Raw genomic sequence first — 20,916 nt, forward strand, 5'->3', positions numbered from 1 at the left:
AGGTCTGCCTGTCGCACAGGCGTAAGCTCGATCTTCCCTGCCGCCGCTCCCGAGCGGCCACGGCCACTTCCCTGGCCTTCAGGACGCCATCCCGGTGCGGAGACCAGACCTTGACCTCATAGACACATCCTTCATCGACAACGCTAATCGGCTCTGCTGCAAAGTTCGCCATTCGTCGACAAGAAAGAACACCGTCGGCTCTATAGTGCCCCGACCCAGCGCTACCCCACCACCTCGTCTCGCCGATGTCCGTGAACAGTTGTGACTATGCCTTTCTAACTATATCAGCTACTATGTTCCCCCAGAGGGTATCATGGGTATAGTCCCGTTTGTTTCTCCGTTTTTCCTATTGGCGCATTTCCCCCTTTCTCGTATATCTCTTCGATACGTTTGGTGCTCGTGCGTTTGAAATACAGCTGTGAGGGCTGATGCCTTTCTACGTGGACCGGCCAAACATTCATTACACACTCCTTTTTTCGCAGTCAGTATAAACTGTTGGCAATAAAAATTCGGTTCTAAGGCAAATCTTGTGGAGTTTCGATTACGCAAAGGCTGAATATCGATCAATTCAAAAGATAGTTGGTTGTTAAGTAGTTTAATGAACATCACAGTAATGCTGTGATAAAACAAACTGTTGTATGGCAGTATATTTACCTTGCGGTGCAGTAGCTTCGAGCTATCGCAAACAGTACTATTTTAAATGATGTATAATGCTGAGCATTCCAGGTCCCGAAAAAAGTGAAAATTTATGCATGTTGCCCCATGCAATAATACCAGACTTCAAGTGGCTATGAATGCAAGAAACATGAAGCGAGATAAAACTGCGAATAAAAAAGCAATTTCCAGCCTTTATTAGTGCTGGAATGGCGAACGCAGTCGCTGTTTTGGGGTTGTTTGTACAATAATTAAATTTGGGCTGATAATTGAGGCAAATACCGAAGAATGCAATGCAGCCACAAGAGGAAAATAAAGTACTACCTGGCGCCAACGAACCATCCTTCGGCAACCATCTGTGAGGCGACCTAAAATCCGTAAATTTAGTCTTAGTAGAATTAATCATAAATGATTCCTTCGCAACCGAACCAAAATAATAATGATAACGTAAATAATTTGCTGTAAATGAATTAGGCAATCATAAGACCTCGAAAGAATTGTGTCGTCGTCGTATAACACGCAATGGGAGGAATCAGCAATATTAGGCAGGTCATTGATATAAAATAGGAAAACGAAGAGACGTAGAATAGACCCCATTCTGGACAGCTTGGTTAGATATTTTGGTCCTTGAGAAAGCATCTGCTGCATACAACACATATTGCCTGTCAAGTAAATACTTTTTGGAAGGTTAATGCGGCCGTATATATCATTGGATTGTACCTTATTACATTGAATATCATAAGTAATTGTATCGAACGCTTTTGCAAAGTATGAAGACACTGAGCCAACAAATATTGATTTATCTAGTGAATGTTTCACACAGTCTAGTCAAAAATGAAGGCGAGGCTGGTAGAGCTTCCCTAGCTAAAACTGAATTGGCAAGAATTTATTAAAATAAACTGTTCAATACTTACTTGGGATGCTACAGAACAATATCCCTATTAACTTGCTGAAAGAGTGGAGAATTGAAATGGGCCGGTTATTCTGAACTATGTACTTGCTACCATTTTTGAACACAGGAATGATGTTAGACCGTTTTGAGGTTTCAGGGAGCACACCTGATTACAATATGCAATGGATAAGGCAAGTAGGTGTGAAACCAAACGAGATACTTTTTAATGACTTTTAAATGACGCAAGACACATACAAATATTGTCTAGGACGGGACATGTAATTTTAAGCCATGTGATAATAACGTATACTTCCTCAGAAGAATGTGAGATGATTTGTGATATATAGTGTTCTTCTGACCCATGATCAGTATCGGAGATTTTGGCGGACGTTGGTTTAAAAAGTCATCCAACAGTTTCCGCAATGCATAAAGTAATAAACAAAAAGGAAACAAATTGGATAGGGAGGGCTCAGCAAGCATATTGGTGACTCATGTTAACTTCCAATGGCAGATCCGGAGCACTTTTGGAGGAAATGTTTTGTCCTTCGCAACCCGTCTGCCATCGCAACTCGTCTCGGGGAGACGCTTGCGATGGCACATCCGGAGCAACCGAATCCAGTTCCAATGGCAGATCGGTAGCGCCGCGTCAGCTGAGATTGCTCTGTGGTGCAAGAAAAGTTGTTCGGCCGAAATCGGCGGAGTCCGTCGGAACTCGCTAAGGCGCTTACTTCTGCGGCGTGACGTCGCCAACGTCGCTATCGTCTTCTTGCGGCCAGAGCTCGCCTTAGCTGGCTCCTTAAGCCATGGCGGCCGCTCCGTCGCGGACGTGCTCCGAAGCCGAACGAAACACGTATGGTGCTGACAGCAGGCGTGAGGTCCATATTGTCCGCGGCAGAAGATCCACGGCGGTCGGAAAAAACAGCACGAAATGAGCCTGGCCAAGGGAACCAGACGAATTTGGGAATGCGCGGCGCAAAGGATGCTGGGCATTTCCTTTTCTGGTCACCGGTCGGCAATTTGCTCCGCCAGGAACGCGTTGCGTTCCAATGGCAGCTTCAGAGCCTCTCTTCTTGGCGGAGTCGGCACGCTCCATGGAGGAGCACGGTGACCGCTCCGGATCTGCCATTGGAATTCAACGTCATAAAACTCAATACTGATACATACGTACACCTTTGTGCCGTTAGCGAAAAAAAACGCATAGTTCTAGCTACTTTAAAGGAGATGTACAAAGACGTCAGTGTGCTCAATAATCCTTTGAACACCCATACCAGACAAAAGCGTCAGTGAACAGCTGAAATAAAGCATTATAATAGTACGGGTCAGGTACAACCTCAGGCGTGCAAAAATACAATGTTTTAATAGGGAGAGGGTCAGCAAACTACAAAATAAAGTGCCACCCATGGTGGGTCTTCAAAAAAAAATTGGACGGAACAACATTGCTTTAACCAACAAGTAGTCAAAAGCACTGTCATGCCATTTTACTGGAAGAGGAGTTATTATTTGCGCGGGCAACCTGAGTACGTTGGCAGACCTCATTATGCATATGCTGAGACTAAACCACCACTTTACGGCCGACACGTTGCGTTTGACAATATGGGTCATTCCTTCATTTACAGCCTAACTACTTATTTCTGTAAAACGAACGATTCTCTAAATTTGCGTGGCAGGTTTTGTTATGGTTAACAAATCCAGAACAAGACAGGAGAGCTGTGCTACGCCCAAGAATGATATAAGTTGCTGACAGCACTATCGTCATACTGATTAGGATTTCACCTGGTTCAGAGACGTTGCTTTCCGGAGCTAGCACAAAAACCAGTTTTCGGAAAGAAGCTTTCGGCAACTAGTTCGTTGCTTGAAACCCGTGCAGAACGTGATAATTACACCGGCCCTGCGCCAACAGAAAGCGCTTCAACCATGTCCTTTGTGGCGATTAATAAAGCTGGTACGACCACTGAAAAGTGCGGCCTCATAGCCAAGCGTCAATGTTGACTTCACAAAGCGTTAATACATTACAACACAAAAATAACCATGAACTATTAGGAAAGGGTTGCCCCTTTCGAAACGGTGAAGTTTAGTTTGAAAGAAATAACCCAGGTCGAAATCTCTCTATTAAACATTCATACACGATATCGGCAAAACTTGGGTAGTCCCGAATGCTTGGTACACAGCATTAGGGTCATGTTGACAATGATGGAACAAAGAACATCCGCACCAGAGCATTACACGCACATAGGAACTTGCGGCGTTGGCTATGCAATAATTATGATCCGCGTGTACGCCATCTAGATGATGTTGCGTTTTGTGCTTGTTTGCTTGTTTCCATACACGCTCGCCAACGGCTTTCCGTTATTAAAGCTCGTCCCCGGATATATGAGCTCTATGGCTTTCATATGGAACGGAAAATGCCACTTCTATTTCCTCCGATGTTCCCAGCCATTCTTGCAAGCACCTTGAGTATCAGTTGCGGCATGCATTACGGCTGTGCGTTTAAAATGTACTGTACACGCCGCAGTTTCCCACGCATTAAAGGTTGCGTTTCATCTAAATCTCCCCCCTTAAGTGTATAATCAATTTACAATACCATTACACAACACCCGATTTCTGCAAAACCACCGCAGTGGAAATGACGAACAAAATATTTGACTGAAAGATTTTTACATCTATCGCTTCAATCTTTTTAATTTACACGCTTACCTTTTTGTGATGCTTATCAGCATAATACGCAATGAATATTTTGCCGTTTGAAAATATTCAGCTTTCAAATATTTTCCAGGCATTTTGACAGACCACACAATGGCGTCTTCGCAAAAATATGGGAAGACTGCAAAGCAAAAGTAAGTAATGGCTAAAATAATAAGTAAATAATTGTTCGCGAGCCAAACTAACCCATTTGTAAAAACTGATGAATGGAGTTACGGTAATGTGTTCCTTTGGTGTTATGAATATGTTTACTGGATAGGTTACAAGCCCGCCGTTATATTTATCGAACCGCTGTACAATATGACGCCAGAGATCATTGAGCGCCCCCAAACCTCTCTTTCGCAACTTTCACTGGAATTGACGCGCTTTGCTGCTTCTCGCTCTAATGTTGCCGACGTACAACGGTGCCATCGCGCGAGGCTGCGATTTCAGTACGAAGGTAGAATGGCGCACAAAGTGCTTCCGCCGTATCGGGCTGAGGCGTTCTCGTGTATATCTACGGAATACGCCCTTGGACCGCGGTCTTGGGAAGGGGGGAGGGGGTTGTAAAGGCTAAAGCGAAGAGCTGGCGTTGTTGAGCAGTACTTCGTTTCCTTAGTCATCCAGGCGCCAGCAATGGCGGCGCGATAAAGTTCGGTGTTTCTCAGGGCTTTAACTGTTTTTCCCTCTCGTGAGACTGTCTTTTTTCCGTCGTGAGGGATGGGGGAGCAACGTGGTGAAGTGATTTAGGCGAGAACAATAGAGAGGAAGAATAGTCAGGACGAGGGGAGACTCTCTGTGTCCTTGGCTATGGTTTTCCAGCATGTTGTTTGTGATAGATTTATGCTGTGTTTATGGGTCATCTGGATGATTTTGGCAGACGGCGGTAGTTCGACGCCAAAAATGGTTGTCTAGTTGCACGCCACGGTGAACCGCCGTCGTATCAGCGCAGTTCTATGTTCTGCTACTCTCTGCGCATTAACAGTTTATTTCCACCGGAAATCAGGCGTGTTGTTTTCGACTGCACCACCCAATTCCGGGTCATCAAGGGGCGCAATCCAAGACCAACAGAGATGCCACGAAACCGTCAATCGATATCTTAACTAATGGTTTTAACAATATGTTTGTTTTTAAGCCGTATTTCGATAATAAAAAGCCGGTAACCACCATGTTTTAAGACCGACTTGGGCAGTCAAATTATCTTGTTGAACGTTAATTTTAACAGGAGAAACAAGGTACCGATGTTTATAAAGATTCATCGCGGAAATCATAACGAACATAGCAAAAATCAAGGTAATGGAAAGATTTTTGCAGACCATGCACTATGCTGCAGCCACGGCCAGCTTTATAGGAATGACGTGAGGCAATGGCAATCACTCGCCTTATGGAAACGGGGTGACAACGATGGCGGACAAAGGTAAACATGGCGGAATGATGATGCAATGCATACAGTGACGGGATTATCGACAGTGGATCGGACTTCCAGTTCCGCTTATAATGAGGGGATTTGAGCTTATTTTTGACCGCCTCGCCTAACATTTTTATCAGCCGTTTACGTCTGTTTCAGCGTCTTAACGTTTCGCGTGAAAATATTGTCACCTTCACTAGCGGACTCTTGCAGAAAAAAAAAATTCTGGACAGATGGGTATATTTTACGTACTTATCTGGTGAGAACAGTTTCAAGAAAAAGCGAACTTATCTTGATCTTGCCTGCCATGCCCATTAATAGCGCCTATGTTAAGCGCGTGTTTCCACACAGGAAAACCGTGACGTCCCGCCATAAAAAACAGGATGAAAACCCTAATATTAGCAGCGTAGCTGGTTTACAAGCCGTAAGTTCGCCGTTGAAGGAAGGAATAGCACGAAAAGGACGAGCACTCGTAAGCGCGCATCTAGCTGCGACCGTATAGCGCCCTCGGAAAAGGCAGTGGCGTTAGAAAAACGATACTCGCAAAAACACCGAGGAGCGAGAAAAAAGGAAACGCTCTTGATTGTGTGTTTCGTAGCAACCTCCAAGTCCCTGGCTTCTGCAGTGGCTTAGGCAAAAAATTACAAGGTAGCTCACACTAGCGCGTAAGACTGGAAGGTAGGGAACTTGTACGCCAGCTTCACGACCATCAGGACAGCTTACGTACGCAATTGTAGCGGATATGTTTCGTCTTTTCGGTCACAACGGCCTATACTTTCACATCGTTGTTATAGGTGTGAGCTTCCTTTATTTTTTTGAAAGTGGTAATCATTGAACGTCACCATGGAGGGAGCCGGAACGCAACCTTCACGCAACCTTTATATGGAGAGTGTGGGCTAGCGCGGCGCCTCAACCGGCTCGAGGAAGAAAAGCAGCAGCTCAGGGTTTAAGTAGGAAAGCTACAGAAGTACCGCAAAAATGAAAGGAAGCAGTGGGAGGCACTCAAAGAAAGGTTCTAGCAGATGACGGACAAGCTGGAGACGAGGCATGACATACTGGCCAATAATGGCGTACGCATCGACTCAGGCACTTCCAGAGGGCGTGGCGCCGAAGACAACAGTAGTGGACAGGGCAGGGAGTGTAGCCAAAAAGGAGGACTAAGCGAAAGGGATCCAAACGATGTGGAGGTCGAGCTGACTCAGATGCCGCGTAAACAGTTTGCTGAACCGAGGTACCTGCCGAAGGGAAATGAGCTCAAGGTGATCATGGAAGGGGACTCGGAAATGTGCTACTCCGAGGGGAGATAAGTGGACGGGAGAGGGGGTCGAGAGCGTGCAGGTTTCAGTGTTCACTGTTCAGACGCTCATTGTAGTTTTGGAGAAACTGATAGAAAAGATGTGGGAGAACCTGCAGGGGTACATCCTCGTGGTTATTTCCGGAAGTACCAATGACGTTCTGCAGGGGAGGTGCGTTGCAGTGTGAAAAAAACTGGAAATGAGGGTGGGGGAGCGCAGGACGCTGTGTGTAATTTTGCAGATGTTCGGGAGCATAGTACCCAAGACCAGTTGGCGAGGGGTGCATGTGGAAACGGAAGTTCTGGCAGATAATTGGGACATACGGGAGCTAAGCAAGGCGCTTAATTTCACAGTCGTAGACATGAACGAGGATGTCCGACGGGTTGGGGTAAAATAGGCGTTCCAGCGTGACGAAGTTTACTTCAGTGGGCAGGTGGTAGAAGGCGTCGGGCGATGACACGCTGCGCTAGGAATGGCTTTTTTAGGGGGGCACAAGCCTTAGCGAAGACCCGTGGGCAATCATCAAAGAAAGAAGCGGGACAGATGGGTGCAGGCAGACGAAAAGGGCGCCGATGGGGTGTGAAGGAGAAAGGGTGAGAAAGAAGATCGCTGACATAAACATAACGAGTAGCAGGAAAAGAGAAAAATGGATGGATATTCCTAAGCCGCTAGAAGAGGAAGATATACGGGTATACGCCGTGACCGAGACGAACCTACAGTAATCGGACTTTATGACGGCTGAATGCTATCTAAAAAACTTTTGTTGTGGAAAATGTAGGGGAGCCCTAGTGCTTAACTATCAGCTTTGCGAATGATATCCCGATTTGGAAATTAGGTTTTTTATAGCCAAGGGAGCTTCTGTACTTGTTGCGGGTACCTCGAAGGACCTGAATGAGACGCACGAGGTCCGTTTCTTTCAACTATTCTCACGAATAAGCAATATCTGTAATGCTGCGTGCGATTTGCAATAGCGTGCCTTGTTGTCGACGGCTAGCGGAAAGGCCGGCCCCATCCGATTGGATTGTTAGCGCAATAATACGATTAGTAAATATGTTGCACCCCACCAGGCGCACCCTGTGTATTTAAGGTGATGGTATTGGCGATACCGGGACACCGAGCCCCATACCGACGCTGTGACAAACTGTGGAAAAGCTTTCAACGGTGGACGTTGGACCGCTATTCAAGTTCTCGCCAATGAGCTCCCTGGGTGTTTAGCAGATCAGGGATCTCCGGGACATCTCAACCTGTCAGGGTAAAGTTTCAGAATGAAGAAGCCCCCGTCCCTTGCTTTTATTACATGCCATATGGTATTTCATAAACCCCTACCGAAACAAAAAGGGGCCATACGGAAGTTTTGTTTCCACCTCTTCCTAACTTGAGCTTTCCTAAACCGAATTGCGCTCGCTTCTCGATGATAGAGTGAATAGACCACTCAAACCCTCTTGCTTCACTCTCACTATTTCTCGTTTGCAAATTTCTTAAAGGTATCAATGGCGAATCACATAAAGCCCAAAACAACAAACCGGTGAAATCCGGATGGAAGTCAGTAGCCAAAAACAGAGAATAAACTCCTTACCCAAACATGTATCGCCGATCTGGCAGTCAGAGTCACACCCCACCGTAGCCTGAACAGAATTAAGAGCATAGTATCCGATCCTGATCTAATGAAGGAAGCCGAAGCCGATCTGCAAAACGGCCTGTGAGTTGAGGGCGTAAGAGCAGTGAGACGGATTACAATACGAAGAGAGAACAGAGATTCGAACTAAACACTTGTTCCTAACATTTCATCGCTCAATACTTCTCGAATTCGTCAACACAGAGTTCATTCGTTGCTCAGTGCGGCCATACATACATAACCCACACCGTTGCTGCAAATGTCAGTGGTTTGGCCATGGTACAAACGTTTGTAGCGGTCGACCAACCTGTGCAAAACGCGTCAGATGACCACACCTCTGGCCAGTGTCCATACAATAACTTTACTTGCATGAACTGTTGGGGATCACACGCGGCATACTTCCAGATTGGTGCAAAAATTTCCACTTGAATAAAACATTATAACAAGGTCGCTGAGAACATCACCTCCCCAGAGCGCAAAAGAAGCTCGCCTCTTTCCCTCTGGAGAAGTACGCTGACGCAGCTCGCCATGGAGGAGGAGCGGCGTCTAGTTTCGGTGGCGACCTAGGTCAGCGAGGCTGAGTTGGGCGCGCCGCTGTAATCTGCTGGGTTGTCCACGGCAGCCCAAGCCGTCACCACACCGCTTGCTGAGTCCGCAGCGGTTGTGGAGGCAGCAGGCTCGATCGAAACCAATGCCGCTCCTGCCCCAGCTTCCCCGGCCTCCAGTACAATCGCTGTTGCCGAGGAGATAAACACGAAGTTCCCCTTGTCGCTTCCAGCCCCAACAGCACTGCCGGTGCCACCAGTGGCTCTCCTCACGCCCTCGACAGTGATGGCTCAAACGAAGGGCACACTAAAGGGTACCATGTCCCCAGCGCCCAGTCACCGGGCACACCTAGGACAGCTGAAGACAAGATGGTCGTCGGACCTTTCCTGCCTGCGTCGCTGCAACAGGAACGCGCTTCTTCGTCTAAACTCACAGAGAATCCAAAAAACCTTACGAGAATAACAGCCTTAAAGACATTACATAAACAATCGTCGTCCAGTAGCTCCAAACACTTAATAATGTGAAAAGAAAGTGTTCACTGCAACTGTACATGCCTTCCTAATAACCTTGACGGTGTGAACCAGGTACCGCATTCTAATCATCCAAGTGTAATGTGTGTCCAAAGAACATATTTATATTCCAAACACACCAATTTCTTGAGTAATAAACAGTAGTCACAAAGGACAGCCATGGCTGCTCACACTATTCTTGCTGTGACGCCATGATTGCCCAGAAATTATTACATGCCACCTTATCAATTTGATTACTGTACTTTACGCTGTAGCAATCCGCCCAATAATATCTGATCGGTTATTAACGGTATACTAGAGTTACGTTCCTTCTGATTTTTCACTTTCTGGCTCTCATTTCAAGGTGCTCCTTTACTAATTTCCCGAGTAATACAGGCTTATAGGCGACTTGAAGCACACAATTATCTTTGGCCATCTTTCTGCATGGATGCACGAGGTCGCCTGATAGTGAAGTTTCCAACACCCTCGGGATCATGCCTTTTTAACCAGCAACAGCCTACAGACCATAATTTAGGGCAGAACAAATACTAATTTCCTTGACTTGGTTATTGTATCTCCAGTTCTATTTCTATCACAGATCCATTAGGTAGTGACCACTGCTCTACCTCACTAACATACATAGGTAAATGCCCAAACAGTTCACATTTCCTCGAAAGATCCAAAGAATCAAGAGCGAACAAGAGTAGATTGACAAAACCACATCCAAGCTAGACACACACCCAGCCACACTCATCACGGCTGAACTTACCACGGCGCACATCCTCGACGAAGCTAAAAAGTCAATTCCTGAGGCCCCTGCTGCCCATGCAACCTAAAGAGGTCCTGGTGCAATAACGACTGTTGGCGAGAGCGACAGGCCTAGAACAAGGCGTCGGTAATCCTTCGTCAGTACCAGACGTAGCAGAACCCCATCTCCTTTAAACGAGCAAAAGCAGATAGGAAGCCTCTGCGCCATATGGCAAAAAGGGAGAGTTGGCACACCTTGGAATTCATAAACTCGTGCACCGACACACGCAATAGTATGAAACAAAATAGGTAAACAAAACACAAAAAACACAATACTTGTCCGAGGTTACTTTAGTAGAAGAAAACACTTGTAGACAAGGCTTACATACTTGCAAAACCCTTCAACACGTGTATAGTTTTGCGCACAACGCAAAGACGTTCATGAGACACAACACATCAAGGGCAGAGGAGTCCTTGCGTGATACTATTAAGTCGACCACCTCTTATAACAGAACCCTTTTACATCATGAGCTAAAGATGGCACTCAGTACTTTCAAGCCTTCCGCTCCTGCGCAGACATTACGTGCACTATGATACAACACTTACGCGCAGATACACTTGAAACACTACTACACTTATACAAAAAAATATGGCATTCGGGGTGCCTTATAAATTATTGAAGGGAGGCCATAGCAGTGGCTTTCATAAAGGAGCAGAACGACGCTTCCTATCCCGCCAGCCATCGACCCGCCAGCTATTCTGAGCAGCTTCCTTTGTAATCTTCTCGAGATAGTAATAAACCTGAGGCTAGTGTAAATTCTCGAGTACAATGGCCTCTCGAGAGCTGCCAGGCACGCTTGCGAGCGGTGGGATCCCAGAACGACCACTTTGTGAAACCTAAGTGTTCATCGAGGGTGGCTTCGTCCACAAACAGTTTCGCCTCGCGGTGGGTTTTGACGTCGAGAAAGCCTAATGCATCGCTCGGCGTTACGGTAACCTTAGTAACCTAAAGTCAATAGGTGTTTCGGGCAACATGTTAAACCCCCTAGGTAGTTGCATGCCGGAGAGAACCTTTATTGTGAGAGTTGGCACTGCAGTCTAGTCGTTGGGTTTAACGCACCGACGCAACGCAGGCGATGAGGCGCGCTGTAGTGGAGGGCTCCGGAATAATTTTGACCACCTCGGGATCAATAGTGTGCGCCGAAATCACGTACACACCAGCGTTTTTGTTTGTCGCGTCATCTAGAGAAGCGGCCGCGGCCTTCTTTCTAGGGGGATGGCCCTTAATTCACGACAGGAGGCGTCTTGTTGTTCACCAACTCCACCTGCGCTGTTCAATAGATTGTCTATATGAACTGCTCGTGTGTATATAATTTTCTGTAGAGGGATTGTATTTCAATCATAGCGAAGTTAAAGCGGCCCTGAACTGGCTTCCAAAGTTCGTGGTTTCTGTCCGCAATCGCTACAGCACCCCTTCAAGACAACGCCTACCAAATGTTACACCTCTCCGTAAAAAAGAGGCCAGACACGCATTAAAAAAGGGTCTTCTTTTCTTTCCCCGCTTACCTGTTGATTCTCGTAGCCACACTTCCGCGATCTTACGTGCAGCGGAAAAGTCTGACGCAGTATCTTTGACGCACAAAGCACTGAACACTACGGCACCGTTGTTGGTGGGTGCCTTTAAATGCTACCACAAACCAATCAGCATTCCAGGTTCAGCGGGAAACACTGGTGTGATTCCGGGGAGCGGCGCTCCACCACCGGTGGCCCGGCATACCTTAGTACGGACGGATGTCCATTATCGCAATGAATCCCATGAGCTTTTTGGGTTTGTAGATATAGGACATCTTAAAGATCTCCAGGTGGTCAAAATTTATCTGGAGCCCTCCTCTACAGACCCCCTCATCTTCTGTGTTGCGTCGGTGCGTTAAACCCCACAATTAATCAAAAAATCAAGATGTAGTAAATTGTTTAGAAGTTATAAGTAACGCTTAAAACCACTGATATTCTCTGCTGGCGGAAACGGCACTGCACGTGCGACCGTGGGAAGCACCTGCATGGACGACCGACAAGGATCCAACTCTGTAGCGCATGTACTCTACGGCAAACCCCGGAGCGGCTAAAACTTGTCACCGCCCGCAAGAGGAAGATTATTGCTTAAAAGCAGTTTATAAATGCATGAGAGGTGGTGATACTGCAATGACCGATTTCGCTGGTAGTTGTCGTCGGCGCGGGTTCGTAAAGCGGTGACTGAAAAACGGTGGTCGTGCGAAGCCTTTACTACCGACCTCATAAGGACCTGTTCGGCGGGACAGCGTCGCATGAAGAAACGCCAGCGGGCCGCTAGTCATCGGTGGAATTGAATTAGTGTCCTGAGCGAGCATGTTGAATTAATAACCACCTACGTGGCCCTCAAATGCTTGTTTTCTCTAATTAAAAAACTGATGTGCCGAAGCGAGCACAGCCGATTCGAGGAGCACCGCCACACGGCAGTTCGATGAGGGATGACAGCCAGACTACTCCTCTCAGCATTTGCAGCAGCAGCAGGCGGAGCATGCCCTCGGCTGCTAGAAAAAAATTGCTCTGGTTTAGCCTTGGGTAACCTAATTGATAGCGGTAGCTTCAGTACTCTGGCTATGGCCATTGTTGAGGTGTGATTTCACAATGATATACACACTCGTTTGCAATGAATACAGTATGTATTCATGATCTTTTTTTTACCTCACGGCGTTTCTTCAGCCTGCCGCTGTAGGAGCGACCACAGCTTAAAGTTCGCCTATCTCCATCACACACGGCTCTGCGCCACAGGTGGCCTCCTGGCCTTCCTTTGGGCGCGCATTTATCGATGCGGCGGCGGCCACCTCGCCTTCCGCCGCTTGGAGGAGACACGGGCTCGGCGCACGTCTCCGTTCCATCCTAGCCTATCTCTCCCCATGGTGTACTCTCCCCTAACGCCTGTCCTTCCCCGCTATCGTGCCGCTGCTGTGTGTCGGCGCTCCGCCAGCTGGCCAAGCGGGTCCTCCGCATGTCTCCATTCCGTATTCCCCTATCCCTCGTCGGAAGGGTTGCAAGCTTGGCTAGTTGGGATGATATATTCTTGGATTAAACCAGCGCGAACTTAAAATAAGACAAAGGAAGTGGAACACAATTTGTATCAACGTGCATTTGAGAGAGCAGGAACTCTCATTAATGGGCCCCCATCACCCCAACTTTCTTCAAGTTATACTAAGCCTCGTTGATGCGAACCTAATTTTCCCGCCATTACATTTAGGCACCGTGAAAAACGCCCCGCGAAATTATGGGATCACTCCACATAGCAGAACGAGTAGCAAAAAACTAAGACACAAATGCTCAAGGAGAACCCCAACGACGACTACAAGGAACTGCTCCGCAATCTGCAAGTGAACGTGCTCAAGGGCGTGGAAATGTCTGCGCAGGAGGCCGCCTGGTTCTTGCTGCGGCAGGAAACTAAACATCCCCCTCGCGAGGGGCATGATCAAATGCAGAGCATTTCCGGGGGCGCACGACGTTAAGTAGTTTGCGTTACGTTAATGTTGTTGCACTTCTTGTTGTTGTATTGTAATGTATTGTATTGCTGTTGTTGTATTGTAAATAAATGAGGAGACGTAATTACGTGGTCACGTGACATCATTTATCAGCAGGTGGGTATGATTATTGTGGCGCAGTGGGAAGAGCACGATGTACCTCGCGTTCCGCCCATAGGTAGTGAATGCGTTGTATCAGCAGCTTCTTGACGTAGTTTGAGAGAGTCAAGGATATAAGGCGCGTTCGTAGCCCTCCATTCTGTGTCGGCTTTGTGGCGCAGAGGGTAGAGCACCATATACCTTGCGTTCCACCCGCAGGGTCTTGGGATCGAAACCAGGCGCCGGTAAGTAATATTTTTTATATATTGTAGGGGGAGGGGTGCGGACTACTACGGACAACTAGAACGGGTGACATCTTGAGTTAAAGAAATGCTCTGCATTTAAAAGCGCGTGAGCCAAGCACGCTGCAGTCGGTGCCTATCTGGTTGGCTTATCACCGTGGCTTTTATGAACTTCTTTTACTCATGTAGAGTTCTTTTATTATATAAGTTAAATGTTTATATTCACCCTTCTTGATATAAAACTAGTTTTTAGACCAGTGGCTGTCATTTGTGTTCCTCTTCCTTTGTCTTGTTTAAGTTCGCGCTGGTTTCATCCAAGAATAAGCCTATCTCTCCCCCGCCGCCAATCTCTCCCTGCCATCGGGCGGTTGCTTCGTGCCGGGCGCTTGTGAAAGCGGCAGAGGTTTGACCACGGAGAAAGAAGTATTTGAGGTAATCCGCTGGGCTGGGAAAGCGCGGGTGGGCGGCACGTTAATGTCATTCTCTGGCGGGGATGAAATGCAGCTTGCGGAGCATCACAACAAATGACGCATCAACGGCGTTGCCATAGTTTACATGTCTTCTACGGTTGTGACGCACAAAAAACGTAATATCGTCGGATAAATTGTAACGGTTGCAAGATTTCTTTCTTTAAGGTCAATAAATAGAAGTTCTGGTCATTTTACAGCAGTTAATAATAAGCTCTGCCCTAGTTACAAGCTGTACCGTGCTTAAAACTAACAAGTAAAAGGAATCCCGGAGCAGACGACGTCTGCCGACACCGTCTTCACGACACGAGTTGTTCCCTCTCGCCGCTTCCCCTTCTCGCGGGCTTTTCAGATTTGCGCGCGCTTTGGATGTTGAACAGGCAGGGCGTGGACGTTAGGACAGTCAAAATTTGAACTTAAGGCATAGATGATAAGAACCATCATTCATTCCCTGGAAATAATTATACCCAGCTTATCAACCGCAAGTTTTTTTTTATTGTAGGTTTCACATTCTACAAAAAATTAAAGCCCCTTCGTGAAACAACAATGATGTTTGAAACGCAAAGATTTCTTTCGCCGCAAACCGACTCTAATGAAAGTGCAGTCGCGTTAGGAATTCGTGGGCGTCGTCTGCCCATTACGGCAGCCATCTATGCACTGACCACTAACTACGTGGCACGGACTGACATTCAACCGGCAAGCTTTTTCGGAAAGCATTCCGCGCGCGTTGTGGTTGTGCCGCCGCGCCACAGAGGGCGCATCGGTGCCGTGCCCGGGGCCGTGACTTTATCGCGCCACCTGAGCAAGCCCTGTTTCGCATCCTAATAATTCGTGGTCCGTGGGTTGACCTCTACCTTTCAAGGTCAAAACTGGGCACCCTGCGATGAGCACCCGAGGTAGCGTAGTGCAGCTTTTGCTACAAAAAGCGTTACATTCTGCAGAGCGGAGGCAATGAGTCCGCGCATCTCGCACCGCCACGGGCCTTGCCATGTTTTTTTATGTGGTTTTGCCCTAGTCCGTAACGTCACAGGTTTCCACAGTGCTTGGAGGCGCGATTAGAGGGTAGAAGCTCCAGGCCCTACTTTAGTCTTTTTAATGAACAGTACCTCGACTAATGCTCAACGCTTTTAAATCATTGTTCGGCAGCACGTTTCTTGGAACGCACTCCAGTGATTCCGAACGTTATATCGCAACCTTTGCCACCCTGTTTAGGACCCCTTTAAAGAGAAGGGGAGATGTAATTGAACACATCCGCCTACCATTGGGTTGGGAACGAACGAAGAGAGATCCGTTCAATTCAAGGCTAAGGTTGATGATGCGATCAAGAGGAAAGGTTTGTACATAATGATAGGTACGCACGCTGTAGTTACTTGATTATATACCTTCACAACATATATTATAAGAATTACACCGTTCGCTGATTGAAAAGGCGCAAAAGGTGATATTACACCAAGTGGAACCTGCCGTACTAGAGGTTTTAAATTCTTGTATTGAATCTCTACTTCAATGAAGGTAATCAGTATTGCAATATTTTGGAAATATAGATCGTACTTAGAAAATAAAGGCTTAAATATTTCCTTTGAAAACTCCTCATTTCATTGCCGGCCACTTCTCATGTCGAACTACTATTGGCTGCCCTAGGAAACACAATGGGATGTCTAAGAATTGCTGTGCGTGTTTTTATTTAAATCAACCCCTAGTTGAATTATCCAGAATGGCAATTTTCTGGATGCGTTTATCTATTTCTCAACAAGAATTCATTTGGTGATGTATCATTAGACTTTTGCATACAAATGCTACACACGCAAATTGGCAAATTACCCATAACCAATTCCGACGTGTTCTCCAAACATGCATATAAACGGGTCAGTGGCAGTTTTCAATCTAAAACGCCCCGCCCCTTCCGCAGTACAAATGGCTAAGAGGGAATATCAACATCAAGCAGGGACTTCTGCACCTATGTGATTGAGGTTTCTGGAGTCACCTATGTGATTGATGTTTCAGGAGTACACAGCTGTTATACCGACTGAGCTTAGTCACGGTCAATATTTTTCTACCGCCTACGCACACAAAACCACCGGCCCGGTGTATGCTGCCTTGGCGAAAGTATCGTAAAAGTGAGACTTCAGCCACCCGTGAGACAGAACTAATGCTTCTCTCTCACCCTGCGACCCCGCTTGGTATTTTCCGGCTTTTTAAAAACACAGCAATAAAGCTTTGTTCATTTAAATTTTTACGCGTTCGCACTGCTTCCAGGCAAATTTTTGAAAAAACGTTGGACATCTTGAAGTTAAGCCCTTCATGCATTTTTAACGAGAACAATTCTGGTACCGTTTCCCGTATATGTTGCATGCTGGGTTGGGAAGGAACGGCGTGGCCTCGTAGAGACATAAGTAATCATTGCTGATTGGAACGGGTTGAGTATCCCCCTGCTCAATGCACTCCCAATAAATGGCAGTTTGTAGGAATGCACCTTTTACAGACACATTCCACAATGCGGCCCTGTACAGTCATTGTTGCCACGGCATCCACTCGAGCGAATGTAAGCTATGGATGGACCGGGCAGGCGTACACCATATTTTGGGAATGTCCCCAGAAGAAGAATCCGTTAGGTACCTTGGTATTAACACCAAGAAGAAGTGGGAGCCCATTATTGCGGAAAACCAGAAGACAAAGGGCCGGGACATTCAGAGGGAAGGACTATTTTTCTTTCTAAAAAGATGATACTAATACGCGGGAGTCCGGGAACTTCTTTTTTTACAACATCCTCTCCGCCCCGACAGAGTGAGTAAACTAGTTGGCGGAATATTGTTGTCCGTTTCACAGGCACAATCACTTTCAACTTTCATCCTGTTTTCTTTCAGGACGACAGCGTCATCTTCCAGCAGTGTTTGTAGCGCCAATGGCGTTTGCGGCAGCCAGTTTCGTGTGCGGTAACAGACTTGTAGACAGAAACCACAGTTTAATGAAAGTACGTTCCACGTGAGGGTAAACGATTTTCTTGGGAATCGCTTGAAACTATTTGTGACGCTTGTGTGGATCGTACCTGCCGGGTTCACTATAGTTTTTTTCTTGCAGTGTTTGCAGAACAGACGATATTTATGTCGATTCCGAGGGCGTATGTTTCGTTCGTCTAACAAAGAGCTTCGGCGGTCTCCTAAATTTTACTCGTTCGCACTTTGGCCAATCATTTATGCATTTCCTAAGTTGAGCTGTTAAACGGTCAACTGTTAAACGGGTCAACAATGAAACGCCTGGGGAAAGGCCTGAATTGTGCACAAGTGTTTTGACGAGAAAAAAGGTGTTGAGGTTGGTTGTTGAAGCTTGTCCTTCAAGTAGCCCTGTGTGGGCTATGTGCAGGCTGAAGTGCATCGTAAGTTGGTCTTGTGGCAGCTTTTTCAAGCCGAGGGCTGGTGAAGGTGACTCGAGCTCCTGTTTCTAACTGTCATTAGGCGTCTTCTCTGACTGCTGCTGACTAAAGAATTCATGCTTCGCTGTTTGAAAATTACCCGGAGCGCCTTCTCTCAGAATGGCCTCATTAACGGTGTTCACGATGATACAAGGGGGTGTCCGATTTGAATGATGTGGATATCGGTTATCTATCATTTTCTTAACTTCAGTACGACTGAAGAATTGCAGATGTTGGATAAGACTCAAGTAGTACGCTGAAAATCTGCTTTCGTTAATTCTTCTAAAGCTAATCATAATTTGGCTCTGGTCTCAATTAAAATCTCTTCCCTTTGAAAGCATGTGTTAAACACTTCATCGAGACATTCAGGGGCTACGTATGGCTGAAGCGCTTTTTCTAGCCATTTCAGCTTACTTCATATTCTTGGAGCCGGTAAAGAGGGCTTTTTAGTCCAAGGTCCCTGGACTGCGGACACTTCAAGGCGGCAAGGGCATCGTCGCAAATTTTCTTTAAATACTGCACGAGCTGCCTGCCGTTTTACATTAGAGACTCTGATAGCACGAAGCTTCAGAACAATGTGCTCTTTTTCTGTGTCAACCGTTATATTTTTTCAAAGTGACTATAGGGCTCTCAATTCACTCCTTGACATTCACGTGATGAACTTCTCTTGTGTAGTCAACATTTCTCAGGGGCCCTTCGGTACGCAGGCATGTCCGTCGGCATCAGTGGGGTCGCTGGCTTCCATCATTGTTGAAGCCAAGGGCGGACACTTTCGAATGGTCGAGGGGGCGTCGTTCCCGGGTTTCTTGCACCAATGTTGTAGAAGACCAGAAGAAGAATTTCTCCCAAGCCACTGCGTGGGCGTATGTGGTCAGTGATGCCACTGCCTGCACTGCCAAACCACAGCCTGAATGCAGTGGAGGCTTTTCCACCTCGAATTTTCTCGCGTTCGCGTTCGCATAAGACCTTTTCGGGCAGCCTAAAATTAAAACATGCTTGCCGATGGATCGAATGTTATTTAATAATAAACAACTGTAACTAATAGTTATCCATCACTCCAACTGAGATGGCACAGCACATGCGTAAATGGTGGCCTGAGCACATCGATATTGTACAATTTGTTCGCAGTGCTTCCGGTAAAACAATTTCTAGCCGTCTCCCACAGCAAGGTCCTCGGGTATGAGCCATGTACTGACAGCAGACGATAAATAACTGCCGTTATTCTACCTCTTCTACATTCAGGTGTGCTGTTATTTTGTCCTTGTCCTCCAATTTAAACCTCGCCAACCAAAGCTTTACAAAAAAATAAAATCATATTTTGAAAATTGCGATCAAGCTTTCATATGAATTCTACCTCGTTTTTTTCTCCTTCCCATGGTCTTTTCCCGGATTGCAGAACTCCAATAGTGAATGCAGTAGAGGTTCTTTTGCTAATAAATTTAATTGGCCCGAGTTCGCCTTGCGCGCTGCATTGCTTCGTACAAAGCACGGAGGTTACATTACAAACCTCCTATCATCGGAGGCCATGTTATTTGCCTCTAAACCGCGAGTGAAAGTATTATACCACAGCCACTAAGATAACTGTCCCCATGGGATGTAATCGTATGAAAACAACGATGCACTGCAATTTGTCTCGGGACGTACAGAATAGAACCCACTTGCACGCGTTTTATAACTGCTAGGAGCCTATGTGTTGACAACTGGCTCCAATTTCTTAGTGTGTACAACTCCATCGCGAACCGAGGAATTGTGACAATGACCGGATTACAAATGTTTTATAGAAATTTGCACGTCGCCGAACCGGCAAATCGCCGCGTACACACCCTGCAATTTGTGGCAACTCCCGGTGAAAACCATGATCTCCTGACTAGGACCCGTTCCGGTAACACTTCGGATGACCGTTCTCTTGCAATTGAGGGAAAAACTCATGCTGTGACGAACGGGTTTCCAGGTGAATATTATGATGACGTGGAAGTAGAAACGGTGCATGCAAAGAGCGCTCACTGTAGGGAAGCTTCCGGTGGAATGGCGGCCATTCGCCCTGTCACAGCAATTCACTTCATACACAAAGAAGTGATACAGAAGAATGCTGTGCAAAGCACAAAGTAGCAATGTATTAGTGTTTGATCATCGTTTGGCTTTCACCTTCAAACAGGTAAGCAGTCATATCTGTGACGAATTTTTATTTTGAACCAATGTCCTGACCTTCTTCACTCAACCTTGCCTTTAGTGGGCTAGTGTAGCTTCAAGATTTTTGTCGGGAGTTTTCCCTATTTACGGCCATAAGACTCTACCGCAAGTAAAAGTGATCTGACAAAAGGTTTTTTCTAGTGAAATATTACCGGTGCCTAAAGCTCGCGATCGTCAGTTTTTAATAAACGTTTCTCCTATTTCTTGCAGTGCTCAAATGGCGACAGATATGCACGGATGTGCCCAGGTGACTGCACCTGCTACCTTGACCTTGATGGAACCGGCAAATGTTACAGAACGTATTAATTACCGGAATCTCCACGAGTCGAAGTTTGCATTACTCATGAAAGCTTTTGAGTCACCAATCAAAATAAAGGAATGAATGAACTACCTTATTTAGAAATAGGCCTGAGGCTCTGTGTTGCTGCTGCATCGCTTAAAGTATCATCATCGATACCGATCATTACGTATGCTGCTCGGTCGGGCTGCTTCATCATTCTCATAGTCGCTATTAAAGCCATTGCGACCTACAAGGTTACTCATCTCAGGAAGTAGGTCTTGGTCCCGTAGGCTAAGATTCCCACGATTGGTGCCGTGAAACCCGTGATTTGACATTGGA

The 20,916-nt window shown here is 46.5% G+C and overlaps 1 long non-coding RNA gene across 1 annotated transcript in view; it reads left to right on the forward strand.

Moving 5' to 3' along the window:
- Nucleotides 1–20,647, forward strand: part of LOC144145623 (uncharacterized) — a 40,248-nt gene extending 19,601 nt beyond the window's left edge. Inside the window, exons 2-3 of the long non-coding RNA XR_013317540.1 lie at nt 4,320–4,380; nt 20,508–20,647. This is a non-coding gene — a long non-coding RNA (uncharacterized LOC144145623). The remainder of the gene's footprint in view (nt 1–4,319; nt 4,381–20,507) is intronic.
- The last annotated feature ends 269 nt before the right edge of the window (nt 20,648–20,916 follow it).

The sequence above is a fragment of the Haemaphysalis longicornis genome, unplaced genomic scaffold (genome assembly GCF_048455015.1).
Source record: "Haemaphysalis longicornis isolate Haplotype H1 unplaced genomic scaffold, Haemaphysalis longicornis Haplotype H1 scaffold_7, whole genome shotgun sequence".
In the NCBI taxonomy this organism is placed as follows: Eukaryota; Metazoa; Arthropoda; class Arachnida; order Ixodida; family Ixodidae; genus Haemaphysalis; species Haemaphysalis longicornis.